The following is a 14,221-nucleotide window of genomic DNA, read 5'->3' as shown; positions in this document are numbered from 1 at the left end:
AGCATAAAAGTCATCCATATTTCTATGATTATGACTAAGCACGATGAATCATCCATATTTCTATGACTATGATTATGATCATGCCCTATGCTACAAGTTTAAATGCTTTTTGGAATTCTTGCATACACATTACACAGAGCTGAAGATAACATTTACTCCGCTCAGACATAGGCCTAGCAGATTAACACATCGCAGGAGGAACCGCAACAACATACACACCAGATGTCAGCACATCTGTCCACACATCACGCAGATAGATCTTACATATCACAGATCACTACTCCCCCTTTTTAGCCACAAATTTTGACAAATAAAGTCAGTGTGCATTAAACAAAAGAACAGAGGCATAGAGGTACCATAGCAGTATCAGAAGTGCAAGTTACATAACAGAGAGAAATAAACTCTCACAAAAGAACCACATAGGGAGAAATAAACTCCCACATACTGAGAAAAATAAATTCTCACACATCAGATCAGGATGTCTAGACATCAGGCATGACATCACACATCAGGAACATAGCACTCCCACAACCATCAAGCACGCTATCAGAGCATAAGCTATCAAAACACATTATCAGGCTAGCTACACACTACTACTCCTTCTGAATAGCATTACTCCCCCTCAACACATGCATATATATATATATATATATATATATATATATATATATATATATATATATATATATATATATATATATATATATATATATATATATATATAACTCACACTCCCCCTCAATACGAGCATAGAAGCATAAGAACAACAACTTCACCAAATGTAAGAACATCGGTCCACACATTTGTTCACACACACACTACTCCTCCTTTTTAGTCATAATTTTGACAAACATCATACATATCAGAACACAGAGTAGCAAAAATAGAAATATCCAGAGTGCACATATTACAGACCATAGGCACATACAGGTGCTAGAAATCCAGGGCCTAGCCCACAAAAGATACGGAGAACAAAAGTAGTGGAAAGAGAACATGCGCGCTTTCATCCACAATACCATGACCAAACTCCAACAGTATAGCATGAAGATCATAAGTAACAAGGCATAAACCTATACTATCTTCATCACATCAACCACATAGTGCACAGAGCTACTACAACCAAATATAACACCATGGGATACATAGTTCATCATATATAAATCAGAAATGAAGGAACCATATCATATCCACCACATTAAACTCCATAGTCAACACTCATTCTGGCATTTTGGTGACAGATGTTGTACACAATGTTGGAACACTTGAGATAACACGATGTTGAGACAGATGTTACAACATCTCGTACCAGAACAGACAAGTTTTTCAACACAGATGAGTATTATTCAGTTTCAATCTCAAGAGACATATACCAAAAGCATCTTCAACAATAGATATATTGTCATCACATAAGAACATCAAACTAGAGATTTCAGAAACAGGTCTGAAACAGTCACACACAATAGTAGTAATCACCTCTAATCATCACATATCTGACCATTATCGCATCTGATCATAACACATCTGAACACATATAATACTTCTCAGCAGAATGTACATCCAAACAATCGTACCATGCTAGTTCTCTTTTAGTCACACTTTGAGCAACAACTTTGGTCAAGTGGAAGATCATCAAGATCATTTTCTTCTACCACATTCAAAACCTCAATACTCCAAACCACCATTAGTTGATCTTCAACCTCATTAGATTGAGGACTTTCAGAACCATATCAGCATCAGTTTGGGGGATTGCAGAAAAGGTTTCAACAACACTAACGGGTTGGTCCAGGATGTTTCAACATCCGATATGACATTAGACTTATGTTAGGTTCCTTTGGGGGACTCAACCACAACTTTAGTGAGAGATGACAAAGTGTCAGAACCAACAACCTTGGAAGATGACACATGCACAATTTCAACAACAATGTCATCAACAACAGCAACATTCATACTAGATTGACAGTTTGAGAGGTACATCTGACAGATGTTCCAACACTACCCACAACATTTGAACTGACAAAACCTTTAACATGGGTAACAACATTTGATTCGACATTAGGGGTTTTGATAGGTTCAAGATACAAACATGTCATAGTATGAGATTTATTGACAACAACAAAAAAAGGATCACCATTCCTACCATCACTTTTGAGATTCATCATTTCGTCTTTGTTCTCTATTAGCCAAGATGTAGCATTTACTCCCAAAGACATAGAAATAATTAACATTTGGTTTTCTCCTCTTCCAAAGCTCGAAGAGGGTAGATGAGAACTCATGACTAATTTCTTTAGAAGAGCAGAAGTTAGAGAATTTAGCATTTTCAAATTCCTTCCGATGGTCACTTCTGATCCTGACAATTACACCCTTATTCTCTCTTTGGAGGCGTTAACAAAGGTCTTTGAAGACATGAAAAGTATTTGATTTTTCTTTAATAAAATTTACCCAAGTAAGGAGGAGTCATCAACAACTACAGAGACATATTTTTTTCGACCAAGATTTCCAACTTGCATAGGTCTCATCAAATCAGCAATCATCTATTTTCTGGTCATGAACCCAGAAGTTTTCGTGCCAGATGTTGCAACATTATGTGAGACATTTGTCCCTTCAACTAGTATATAGTGCAATGTGAGAGGAGATTCCCTCTTACAGACAACATCAGAGCTGATCAAAATACTTGGATGCTGATCAAGAATAATACTACAAAGCATAGTGGGAAATGTTGTTGGCATCTTCACAGCCAAAGACTTAGCATGCTTAGTAGTTTGATAAAAATATAAGAGTTCAAATCACATTTGGTCTTGGTACCAACAATGTAGATAAAGTTACTCAAACTTATAGCATTGCCAGATAACTCTACCTCAGCTGCAGGTTATTCACTCCTGCCCAAAAACTTACTGATTATAGATGGAGAGAAATGAACACATCTAGCCCTCACAAACACCTCTATATACTCAGGGTTTTTAAGGTCATCACAATTGTCAGCAACATTCACTACAAATTCCCTTACCAGCATATCAAAACAGTCACCTAGATCAGTCATTTTTCTCATCAAACCTGCATGTGTAAGTACATCAACAACATTTTTGCATTTTAGAACATCTCCCTTAAGATTCCTTTCAAGAGCCAATCTTCTGTGATACACATACTTCCACCTTGTTGACCCATTTTCCAGATGAAAAGAAATATTATCTAGAGGAGCATAAGGAACGGACACAGACACCTTCTTTCCTTCCACACTTCTTCTAGATGTGCCACTAGATGTAGCTACACTTGTCTCCCTTTCAAAGTCTGAATCACTAGAAGGGGGTTCTTTTCTCTTTAAGCTCTTCTTCTTGACCTCAGAAGTTGGAATCACCTTGCTCCTTGTCCTTGGTGAACCATACAAAGGTTTCTTCCCAGCAGATCTTGTCACCTTTCATGATTTAGATTTCTGGACAAGTGTATTGACAATTGTCACATTCTTACCAGCCCTACTTCTGATTCTTCCTGCAACATTAGCACTAGGTGTCTTATCTAGTGACTTGTCACCAGCCACTATGTCATTCATAATGACAACATCAGGATCATCACCCACACTTTTGTCAAAAGAAGGTTCTTTATCAGCAAACAAAGACCTAATACTCTCATCAGATTTAGAATAACCCACAACATTATTACCAGAGTTATTATAAGTCCTTACTACTACTGGAATTCTTTCTTGCTCAGTAGTATCCACCTGGTCAGGTTTATCTTGATCATTCTTGCCTACACCAGTATCAGGTGCCACAAATGTATAAACATCTAGCACAACATTAGTCTTAGGAACAGTTTCCTTGATATACTCATCAATACAGTCACTATTGACCTTAGTAGAAGCGTCAACAACATAATTAACTTTTGCAGAAGAATTTAAATCATTTTCCCTTGATTAGCGTGCACCAGACAATGGAGAGAGGGTTACAAGACATACCTTCTTTCACTTCAACACAAACACACACTAGAGGCATGCAGCAGCGTAATTGGGTTCACCCAGCCCACAGAGCACATTGACTGAGAGATATAAATTCTCACAAAAGAACAGATTAGATCAGGATGACTAGATTCATAGAATAACACATCCATAAACATCACGACAAAAACTAGCACACTACTAATCAGAGCATGAGCTGCAAGATCACCAATAGGCTAACTATCCTCAAGATTTTTAGACACAGTCTTCATACTCTCATTAGATTGAGAGTTCACAACACTGTGATGAGCATAAATATTACCAGTCATAATTACTTTTGTAGTATTTTCTTTTCTCAGTAGTATTCAACTGGTAAGAAATATCTGAAACATTATGATCTATTATAGTTTCAGGTGCTGCAGATGTATCAAAATATGTGGTAGTTGCAGGTGCCACAAATGTACCTACACTTGGTACAACATTTGTCTCAGGGATAATTTCCTTGAGAGTTTCACCAACACAATCACTTGTGGCCTTAGTGAAAGCACCAAAGTCACAATTAACAACAGCAGGGGGACACAAGAGGATTAACCATCAGTAGTTGATCAACCTTCAATACCAGATCATCCACACATGTTTGAACAACACTCTAACCCTTTTACTTAACAAGGACACTTCTTGATCACTGTCCTTGCAGAACCACACTCTGTATCATGACCTTTTGAATAGGCAAGATGTCATGCTTAATAGGTGTGAAGTCACTCACAAACTCCAAAACTTCTAAGTTTGCTTAAAAGCTTGACTAAGATTATGATTATCAGCCCTTTTCTGGAGTGACTTGCAGTAGATAACCAAAGACAATTATCAGACCTCAATATCTGACAATATTTTGCTGCCCTTACATCCACTACTAGTGGAATCAATAGTCATGCATTGCTAGAGCATATTATTAAAGCAAGATCAGAACCTCTACATTCTGATTCACATAGGCAGATAAGCCTCTTCTGACCATACAACTTGAGCACTCCTATGCATAATTCCAAGCACCTTCCATGCCCAACTGTCATCCAACACGATTCTGCATAATCTGCATGTCAGATGTACCAACATCTGGGAGCACATCAGTCCCCTTCTCAAGGACCATAATAAGAGATCCTTTATCAAAGCCACTAGAGGTTGGCTTGTAGGATTGAAAGCAAAAATAAATTGCTCATAACTACCTTCAGATCTCTCTTCAACAAACTCATGTATGAGTGCCTTTATGAGTGGACTTGAGATCACCCTCAAGTATCGTTGGCATTTCCAACAAGTTAGTTGAACCTCACCAGAGGAGAACAGAGTGTAGCACACTCAAAACCACCAGGATTTTCCCATCATATATGTATGCAGCGGAATTCAAACCAGAAAACTCCTCAACAAACTTCAGGCACACCATAATGACCTTTGCACAAACTCCACACTTCAGGTGCAACAGGTTAACATAGGTTTGAAAATAAATCAAACCATACAGCAGCTCAACACCAAAGCTACACACCTTGACATGAATAGTCCATCCTCCACTTCTAGGGACCATTCAAACAAATATGAACTTCTCCAAGTCCAAACAACTTTTCAGTATTCCTTACTTGTTCATAACCAGAAAGTATCTTCCCTAGGATATCACCCAGATACAGAACAGGATGTCTGCTCTGATACCAATTGAAATTCTGGTACACAGTAGACAAGTGTTGTCCACGATGTTCAGACACTTGTCGTAACACTTGTCTTAACAGAGGGAACAATAAAGCAGAGCATTAAAAACAGATACTGAAAAGCATAAACGACACACATAATTGTTAAACCAGTTCAGCCTAACAGCCTAATCTGGGGGATACCAATCCAGGAGGAAATTCACTATCAGCAGTATTAACTCAGAGCTAAACTCCCCCGTTTACAACTCCTCACTTAATCCCTACCCAATGACACTTCTACCTAGGAACTCCTAGATATGAGACCCCATCTCACTCCCCTCAACCTTACAACCAGTAAGGATTTCAATAACAACATAATGGAGACACTCTCCTTGACAAAGATGAAGACACACTTCAATGACATTAACACCTAGCCAACGACTAAGTTCACAATTTGGAGTTGCTTAAAAGCTTCCTCCAAGTACAATACTCAACTCATTACCTACAGGTTTCTGAGTGAGGACATAGTGACCATCTCACAACCCGAGTGGTTCACTTTACACCAACTCTCCTAGAGAGTGGCTTAAAGACACGAAACCCTAAAAGACTACATCTTTGATATTCTATTTTTGCTTCAAGTTTCGGTGTATAAAACAGGGTTAGCAGCACCCTTTAAATAGCAGAGCCTCATGGGCTTTTCACAATGATCCAGCTCCAAGAAATCTTCTAGATGCAAAATATATATTTTTACCAAATCTTTCTTTGCATCAAATATTCCTCCCATAAATATATTTGTTGTAAATATATTTTAAAATTAAATCTTCTAATCTTCTTGAAGCACAAAGATTTATTTGAAATAAATCTTTTATATTTTCTGCAGCAATCTTCACAAGATATATTTTTGAAACAAATATTATATTTTCTAAAAATATAATTCCTTTAGAAAATAGAACTAGGGTTCAGCTGCCTTCTGAAACACATTGATCACGTGCGCCTTTTTGTATAAGAAACCACGAAATAATTCTTCAATCAAATCTTCGAAAGATTGAGTAGAAAATAAAAACGCTAGCTGGCGCGAACAATCAGACATACAGGTGTTGTTACATCTGTCTCAACACTTGGTGTACGCACATATGTCTCAACACTTGACTAAAAGATGTTTTTGCAAAATGTAGCCAACATACAAAAACCCAACAGTGGACCACCGCCACACTTTCTTCTTACGAGGAAGACGTTGTTCCAGAACCCTCGCTGCGAACTGACTTACAAAAGGTTTGGGAAAGCCAGGTAATCTTCCCTTATTCCATTGATAGTCTGGTGCATGCATTTGGGGGACCTAAACCAGATGACAGAAATCGTAATCCTAACACCATACCCATCTTTCCAGTCTACAAGCTTTGTACTCCTAGGGTCTTTCTTAGTGAACCCTATAACTTCAGTTACATTAAAGCGCCTAATAGGGTGTTTCGATCGGCTCCTTCTTTAAATGACCAATACCTAAGTTGGTTAGATAGAATACAACAGGACAAGGCTGATATTTGGCAAGCGTGTGGTATTTATGACCTTATTCAACTCTCTAGGACAGGTCTTAAATACCATCAAGAAATGATTATTGCTGCTTTGCACTTCTTTGAATCTTCCACCAACACTTTCCACTTCGAATGTGGCATGATGACCCCCACACTGCTTGATGTTGCTGCTATTACTGGTTTATCACCCCTTGGGGACACTTATGATCCCTCTAAAGCTTCTGACACCATCAAATTTGACTTTTGAAATAAATCTTACTCCAAATACATCCTTGAGAATCGAAAGACTGATAATGAGGTAAGTGCTGAGGAACATGTTGCTTTTTTAACCCTCTGGCTATCTCAGTATGTTTTCTGCACTCAATCTCTTCAAGTGGCCAAAAAGTTTATCCCTATGGCCATTCAACTACATGAATGTCAGCAATTCAATTTTGCTCGACTTATTCTTGGATGTCTTTATGAGTCCATGAGGGATGCTTGTGAGCATCTTAAGAGGACAGGTGATGGATCCACCTTCTTAGGAGCTGGCCCTTTCTGGTTGCTGCAATTTTGGCTGAATGCCACATTTCATGCAGAACTTGACCTCTTCTTGCCTGAGCCATTCTATGATGAATCGCGCGTGCGTCAAGTCGAAGGCACAAGGCTGGCAAGGCTGGTTCCTAGGGAGAGAGGCCTCGCTTATGATGTAGTCTTCCAACAATATTTCAATGCTTTTCTCAACCTGAAGAAGTTCAAGCCCAGCTTTGCTCCCTTTGTGGATAGGCCAGTCAGCCCTCCTTGGTTTACTCAACATTTTCCTTCTGCACCAGATTTCGAAGAGGTGGTTAACAATATTTGGAGTGTCTATCTGATGCCCACAGTTTTATCTTGTCGAATTGGGTTGACGTATGGAGATTTTGGGCTGGTTGGCTACTTCCCAAACTTGGTGTCTCCCCAATTTGGATTAACCTAAATACTCCCAAAGAGCATATACTTGGAGGAGAGGGAAATTTGCTTAGGAAAATATGGCATGACGGAGCCACAATTCCGTTCATTTTTGGACCATTTCAGCAAACCTTCCTATGAGCTTACTCCATTCGAGTTTGCTCCTTCTCATGCCTGCACCAGGGAATTCTTTAAATGGTGGTCTCTCCACTACGAGGGACGCCTGGTCAATAGGGCTGCCTTACTCACTGCTATTTCTGATGGATTCGACTCCTCCATTTTAAACAAGATCAAGTCGAAGTTGAACACCAAAGGTACCCTTTTTGTTTCGAATTTTGTTTACATAATTTTTAACTTGCGTACTTTTCTCTTATGTGCACCTCCTTTATGCAGGTAGTAAATCGAAAGCAGGTTCTAGCAACTCCAACAAACCTCCTCTTCCACCACCAAAAGTTGAGCTAAGGGTAAGCATTTACCTTTTATTAACTCTCACACTTTCTGTGGAATTTCCATTATTGACTTTGCTATGCCCTTTTCAGATTACTTCACGTAAAAGATCACATTCAAGTGAGGTCCCCTCTTCTTTAAAGAAACAAAAGCCTACTCCAGTTGCTTGTTCGAGCGCTGCAGATCAGGTAACTATTTGACCATAAATTTTTTATTTTTTTTTTTGATTTGGATGCAACCTTATTGAAAATGTGGCTTGCAGGACACACCCATTCTTTCAGCTATTCCTGAACAAACAAACACTGCCACCACACAAGATCCTCCCCATAATGATGAACCCACCAAAGACAAGAAGAAGAAGAAGAAGAAGAAGAAGAAGAAGGATCAACAATCTAGCCAAATGGCTACTCCTGAAAATCAATTCTCTGAGATTGAGGCACAACAAGACATTCCTATGTCTCCTGAAAATCCTCCTCCAGAGCAGACAGAAAAGAAGAAGAAGAAGAAGAAGAAGAAGCATAGAGAGTCTCCCATTTCGACTACTACTGTCGAGACTCCTGCTGTCACAACAGAAGCGCCTCAAATACTTGAAGCTGCTTTTGACAATCAAACCCAAGTAAGCCATCTCTTTTATTTCTTACCATTTCCTTGGCTTTTAGGCTTGTTATTTATCTTATGGCTTTATTTATTTCAGGCACAAAATCCTCCACAAGCCATTCCTCAGGATAATCCTTCTCCCAGCCCAGTGGCTAAAGAAGTGGTTGAAGAACCAGTTGCTGCGCAGCATGAAACTGTGCTAGAAAGGATTCCGTCCCCTCAGCCTGTCGAAGCTGCTATTCCTAACAAGTCACCATCATCCAAGCCTACTGGTTCACCACATCATGGCGCAGAGGGCCACACTCCTGAGCCTAATAATGAAGAGTCTAATGTTGATCAAAGGCCACCACATGAGAACCCTTTGCCAAATCCAGCTCAAGTGTCGACTGCCAATGAACCTCCAACCAATGCTCAAGCTGATCATGCTGCCAACCTTTCTACTGAGCAGAGACCATCATTCGATGGTGAGCATTCTACTACCAATCAACCCCAACCAAGTGGGCCAAGCCGTGGTTCCGGCTCGATGAATGCTGATACCTTCGATTCTGATGATAGCGACTCTCACACTGGAGATTTGTTTGATGAAGAAGGTACCTCTGTTTCGAAACCACCTCCTACCATTGTCCTACCAGCTGAACTTGCTAAAGAACTGAAGGATTTAACTCCAGCAGACGCACTTAATAAACTTCTTTCACGCCATGGTGCCTCTAGTTCCACTGCTGAAGATAAGGAAAGCTTGCTCGAGCAAGAGCAATTTAAGCATGAGACTAGGTTTAGGCGAGAAATTCTTCAAGGGGATATGTTAGGCTTGCTTGAACGTGATTCCTCCATATATTACAACATTAAAGCCCTGCTCAACAAGCTTCAAAATCCGATGACTAACGAAGCAATGTTCCTCTTGGTTACTCAAACTGAAGCCTACCTTGAGCAGTATGTCAATCAATCTCAGCTCCTGGGCAGAACTGATGAGTTGCTCAAGTCTCAACTCTCTGCACAACAACGTAGCTTCGACCAGGCTGCCCACTGCAATGCAGAAGTTTCGAGGGTCAAAGCTACTACCTCTGATGCTCTCAACCAGGTTGCTACTTGTGAGGATAACATCACCAAATGGCGCTCTAAGATCAAAGAGTTAGAAGAGAAGATTCGACAAGAGGAGACCAAGAGGGAGCACTTTGCCAATCTAGCTGTCGAAGCCCATAGGATCAAAATTGATGAATTAGCACATGAAGGACTTCAACACTATAGCGATGGCTTGGCTTATCAGAAACGAGTGGAGCGTTTGACCAATGACCAAGAAATGCTGCGACGTAAGTTGGTTTCCATTCGAAACCAATATTATCAATTTCAAGCAGCTAATCGGAAGCCCCCTTCTTCGCCACATCAATAACCTTAGGACTTTGTGCTTTACCATATTTGAATTTTCGACTTTTCTTTTGTAAATCTTAAACACTTGTCTTTTTCGAACAATTTTAGGCATGCCTCTTTAATGTATGCCTACTTTTGGTTTTAAATGTCGCATATTCATATTTTGCCTAAGTACTTTTATTCTCAAGTTCTGTCATTACTTGCTTTCCTTCTTTTGGCTATTACCCCAAGTCTATTTAATGTCATTCTGTGAAGGATAAAGCAAACAGGTTTCCAAAGCAGTCAACATAACTGATTACCCTCCTTAGGGCATTTATTGAAATAACATTTTCCTATGAAACTGACCATGGTTAGTTGTAACCATATGAGCATTAAACGCGCACTAAATTCCTCTATAAATAACTGCGCTTCAGACTCTTTCTTCTCACCACCCATCACATACCAAACGTATCAATACCTCTTTGAAAAAGAATGAATGGATAACAAGAAAAATCCGTCTTCTTCCGCCCAAGACTCAAACATTCAACGTCCTCTTGGAAGAGGAAGAATCAAGAAACCAGCTTCCAAGCCTCCACGCACCAGAATCCTTCGCCCTAGGAGGGCAAAAGATAAGGAGATAGAAACTATTATTCTATCTTCTGATTCTTCAAGTTCAGATGACATTGATGAAGATTATGCTGAGTTCCTCAGCACCTGGGAGCCTGATGATGAAGAATTTCCAAGATATCCTTCGTCTGAGAAAGAAGAATCTCAGGCATCTGAACTTTCCAGTATTGATTCGAAGGATGAAGGAACTAAGGAACAGGATAAACCCTAAGTGGTTATCCTGCAACATTCAACCATTCTTGTATTTTCTTGAACATTCTTGAATGCTTGGTTGTAATGTTGATTTTAATGAATAAACATCCGTTTTCTTGGCAATTTTCTTTACCATTTTGCACCTTTAATTCTTGAACTATTCATTCTTTATGCATACTTCTTGTAACGTTGGCTTATATTTCTTTAAATACTTGCCATTCATGTTTACTGAACACTGTTCAGGCGTTAATTCTTCAATTTCATACGCCCCATTGGATAGCACCTGAGAAATCTTGAATGGTCCTTCCCAGTTAGGTGACCATTTCCCAAAGACTCTATCTCTTCTATCCATGGGAAGGATAACTTTCCATACCAAATCCCCTAAGTTAAAGGTTTTAGGTTTAACTTTCTTGTTGTAGGCTTTGGCAATCCTCTCCTTCTGTCGAACCAACACATCTAATGCTTGCAATCTTTCTTCATCTATGTCTACTAACTCATCTAACATCAAATTCCAATAATGGTCAGTAGGCAATTCCAATTCTCTTTGCACTCGTATTGATTGCATCATAACTTCCACTGGCAATACAGCATCATGACCATATGTTAGTCGAAAAGGAGTTGAACCTGTTGATTCCTTAGGAGAATTTCTACATGCTCATAAGACTTAATCCAAAGTCTTGTGCCAATTTTTTGGCTTTTGAGCAATATGCTTTTTAATTAGACCAATTATGACTTTGTTGGCTGCTTCGACTTGCCCATTTGCTTGAGCATAGTAAGGTGTCGAAGTCGTTAATTTGAAGCCTGCTTGTTCAGCAAAATTTTGCATCTTTCGTCCAACAAACACTGTTCCTTGGTCTGTGGTAATAGTCTCAGGAAGCCCAAACCTGTAAATGATGTGATTTTGGATGAAATCGATCACAACTTCCTGATCCACATTTGTTAAAGCTACAGCTTCTATCCACTTAGTGAAATAATCAATACCAACTAATATATAACGCTGGTTCTTTGATGAGGCAGGCCTAATTTCACCTATTAAATCTAAGGTCCAGCCTCTAAAAGGCCAAGGTTTGACAATCGAATGCAATTCGCTTGCGGGAACATGTTGTATCCCTGCATGTCTTTGGCATTCTTGACATCCTTTTGCATATTCTATACAATCCTTAAGCATGGATGGCCAATACAACCCTTGTCGAAACAACAACCATTTCATTTTGTGGCCTGCTTGATGAGCACCACAAGCCCCACTATGGGCATTGGAAATTGCTACATATGCCTCGTTTTCACTAAGGCATTTCAATAAAACCCCTTCAGGTGTTTTCTTAAATAACTCATTTCCAATGATTGTGTAGCTTAAGGCTCTGTATTTGACCTTTCTTTCAGTCGTACCTACTGGATTTTCCATATATTTGACAATAGGCTATCTCCAATCATTGTCAGCTAGGTTATCAATGACGAAGATTTCTGCCATCGCCTCATCAAAATGTGTATCCACTATTTCGAAATCGGTTTCGACATTTTGGTCATTTGCCCCCAGCTTTTCGAACACTGTTGACATATTTGGCGCTGATTCACATGAAATTAACTTCTCTTTAATTTCCACTAACTCCTCTAGTTTTTCTTTTGTTAACTTGTAACCAGAGGCAATTTGGGCAAGATCATTTGCCTCTTGATTTTCAATTCGAGGTACGTGTTGAATATCACATGAATCGAAACGTTTTAGCAAAGAAAATGCAATAACAAAGTACTTCATCAAATGCTCTTGGATGCATTTATACTCCTTTGTTAATTGCTTTATTACTAATTCAGAGTCTCCTCTGATTTTAACATGTTTTGCCCCCAGGTCTAAGAGAATCTTTAGGCCTGCAATTAAAGCCTCATACTCAGCCTCATTATTGGAGCAAGTTCCATTAATTTTATACCTAAACTTTGTTAGAATTCTTAAAGGAGAAACAATTAAGATTCCAATTCCTGTACCATGTTTATGTCTCGAGTCATCAAAATATAAAGTCCAAGGCTCAGACTCTACATATGTTACTGAAACTTCGACTACTGAATGATCAGCGAGGAAATCAGCCAATATTTGGCCTTTGACCGCTCTTAAAGGCTGGTAAGTTAATGAGTATTCAGTCAAAGCCAGAGCCCACTTCCCGATTCGACTATGCAAAATTGGTTTTAATAACATATGCTTAATGATGTCAAAGTGAGAGTAAACATAAACGTTAACTGGCTTGATATATTGCTTAAGTTTGGTACAAGAGAAATACAAACATAGACAAAGCTTTTCAATTGAACTGTATCTAGTTTCAGCATCATTTAAAATTCTACTTAGATAATAAATAGCCTTTTCTACGCCATTTTCGTCCTCTTGAGCGAGCATGCTTCCAATAGTTGCATCTGATGCTGCAATATACAGCTTCATTGCTTTGTTTCGAATAGGAGGCATTAAAGTTGGAGGCTTTGACAAATATGCCTTAATCTCATCAAATGCCTTTTGCTGCTCTGTTCCCCATTCGAATACGTCATCTTTCTTGAGCCTTAACAATGGAGAGAATGGTTGAGCTTTACGACTTAGGTTTGAAATAAACCTTCTCAAAAAATTGATTTTTCCTAGCAAAGATTGAAACTGTTTCTTTGTTCCTGGAGGCTTCGTCTCCATGATAGCTTTTGTCTTGTTTTGGTTAATTTTTATGCCCTTTTTATGCACAACAAAACCAAGGAAATCTCCTGCACGTACACAAAAAGCACATTTTAGTGGATTCATTTTTAATCCACATTTTCTCATCCTTTCGAATGATTTTCTGAGATGATCTATGTGTTCATCCTGAGAAGAGGATTTCACCACAATGTCATCAATATAAACTTGCATGAATATTTCAATGAAATCATGAAAAATTAAGTTCATGGCCCTTTGGTATGTTGCTCCAGCATTTTTCAAGCCAAATGGCATTACTACCCATTCATAAGTG

This window comes from Trifolium pratense, linkage group LG3 (assembly GCF_020283565.1).
Source record: "Trifolium pratense cultivar HEN17-A07 linkage group LG3, ARS_RC_1.1, whole genome shotgun sequence".
NCBI classification, from domain to species: domain Eukaryota; kingdom Viridiplantae; phylum Streptophyta; class Magnoliopsida; order Fabales; family Fabaceae; genus Trifolium; species Trifolium pratense.
The sequence above is the reverse complement of the archived record's forward strand: the minus strand, read 5'-3'. Positions refer to the sequence as shown.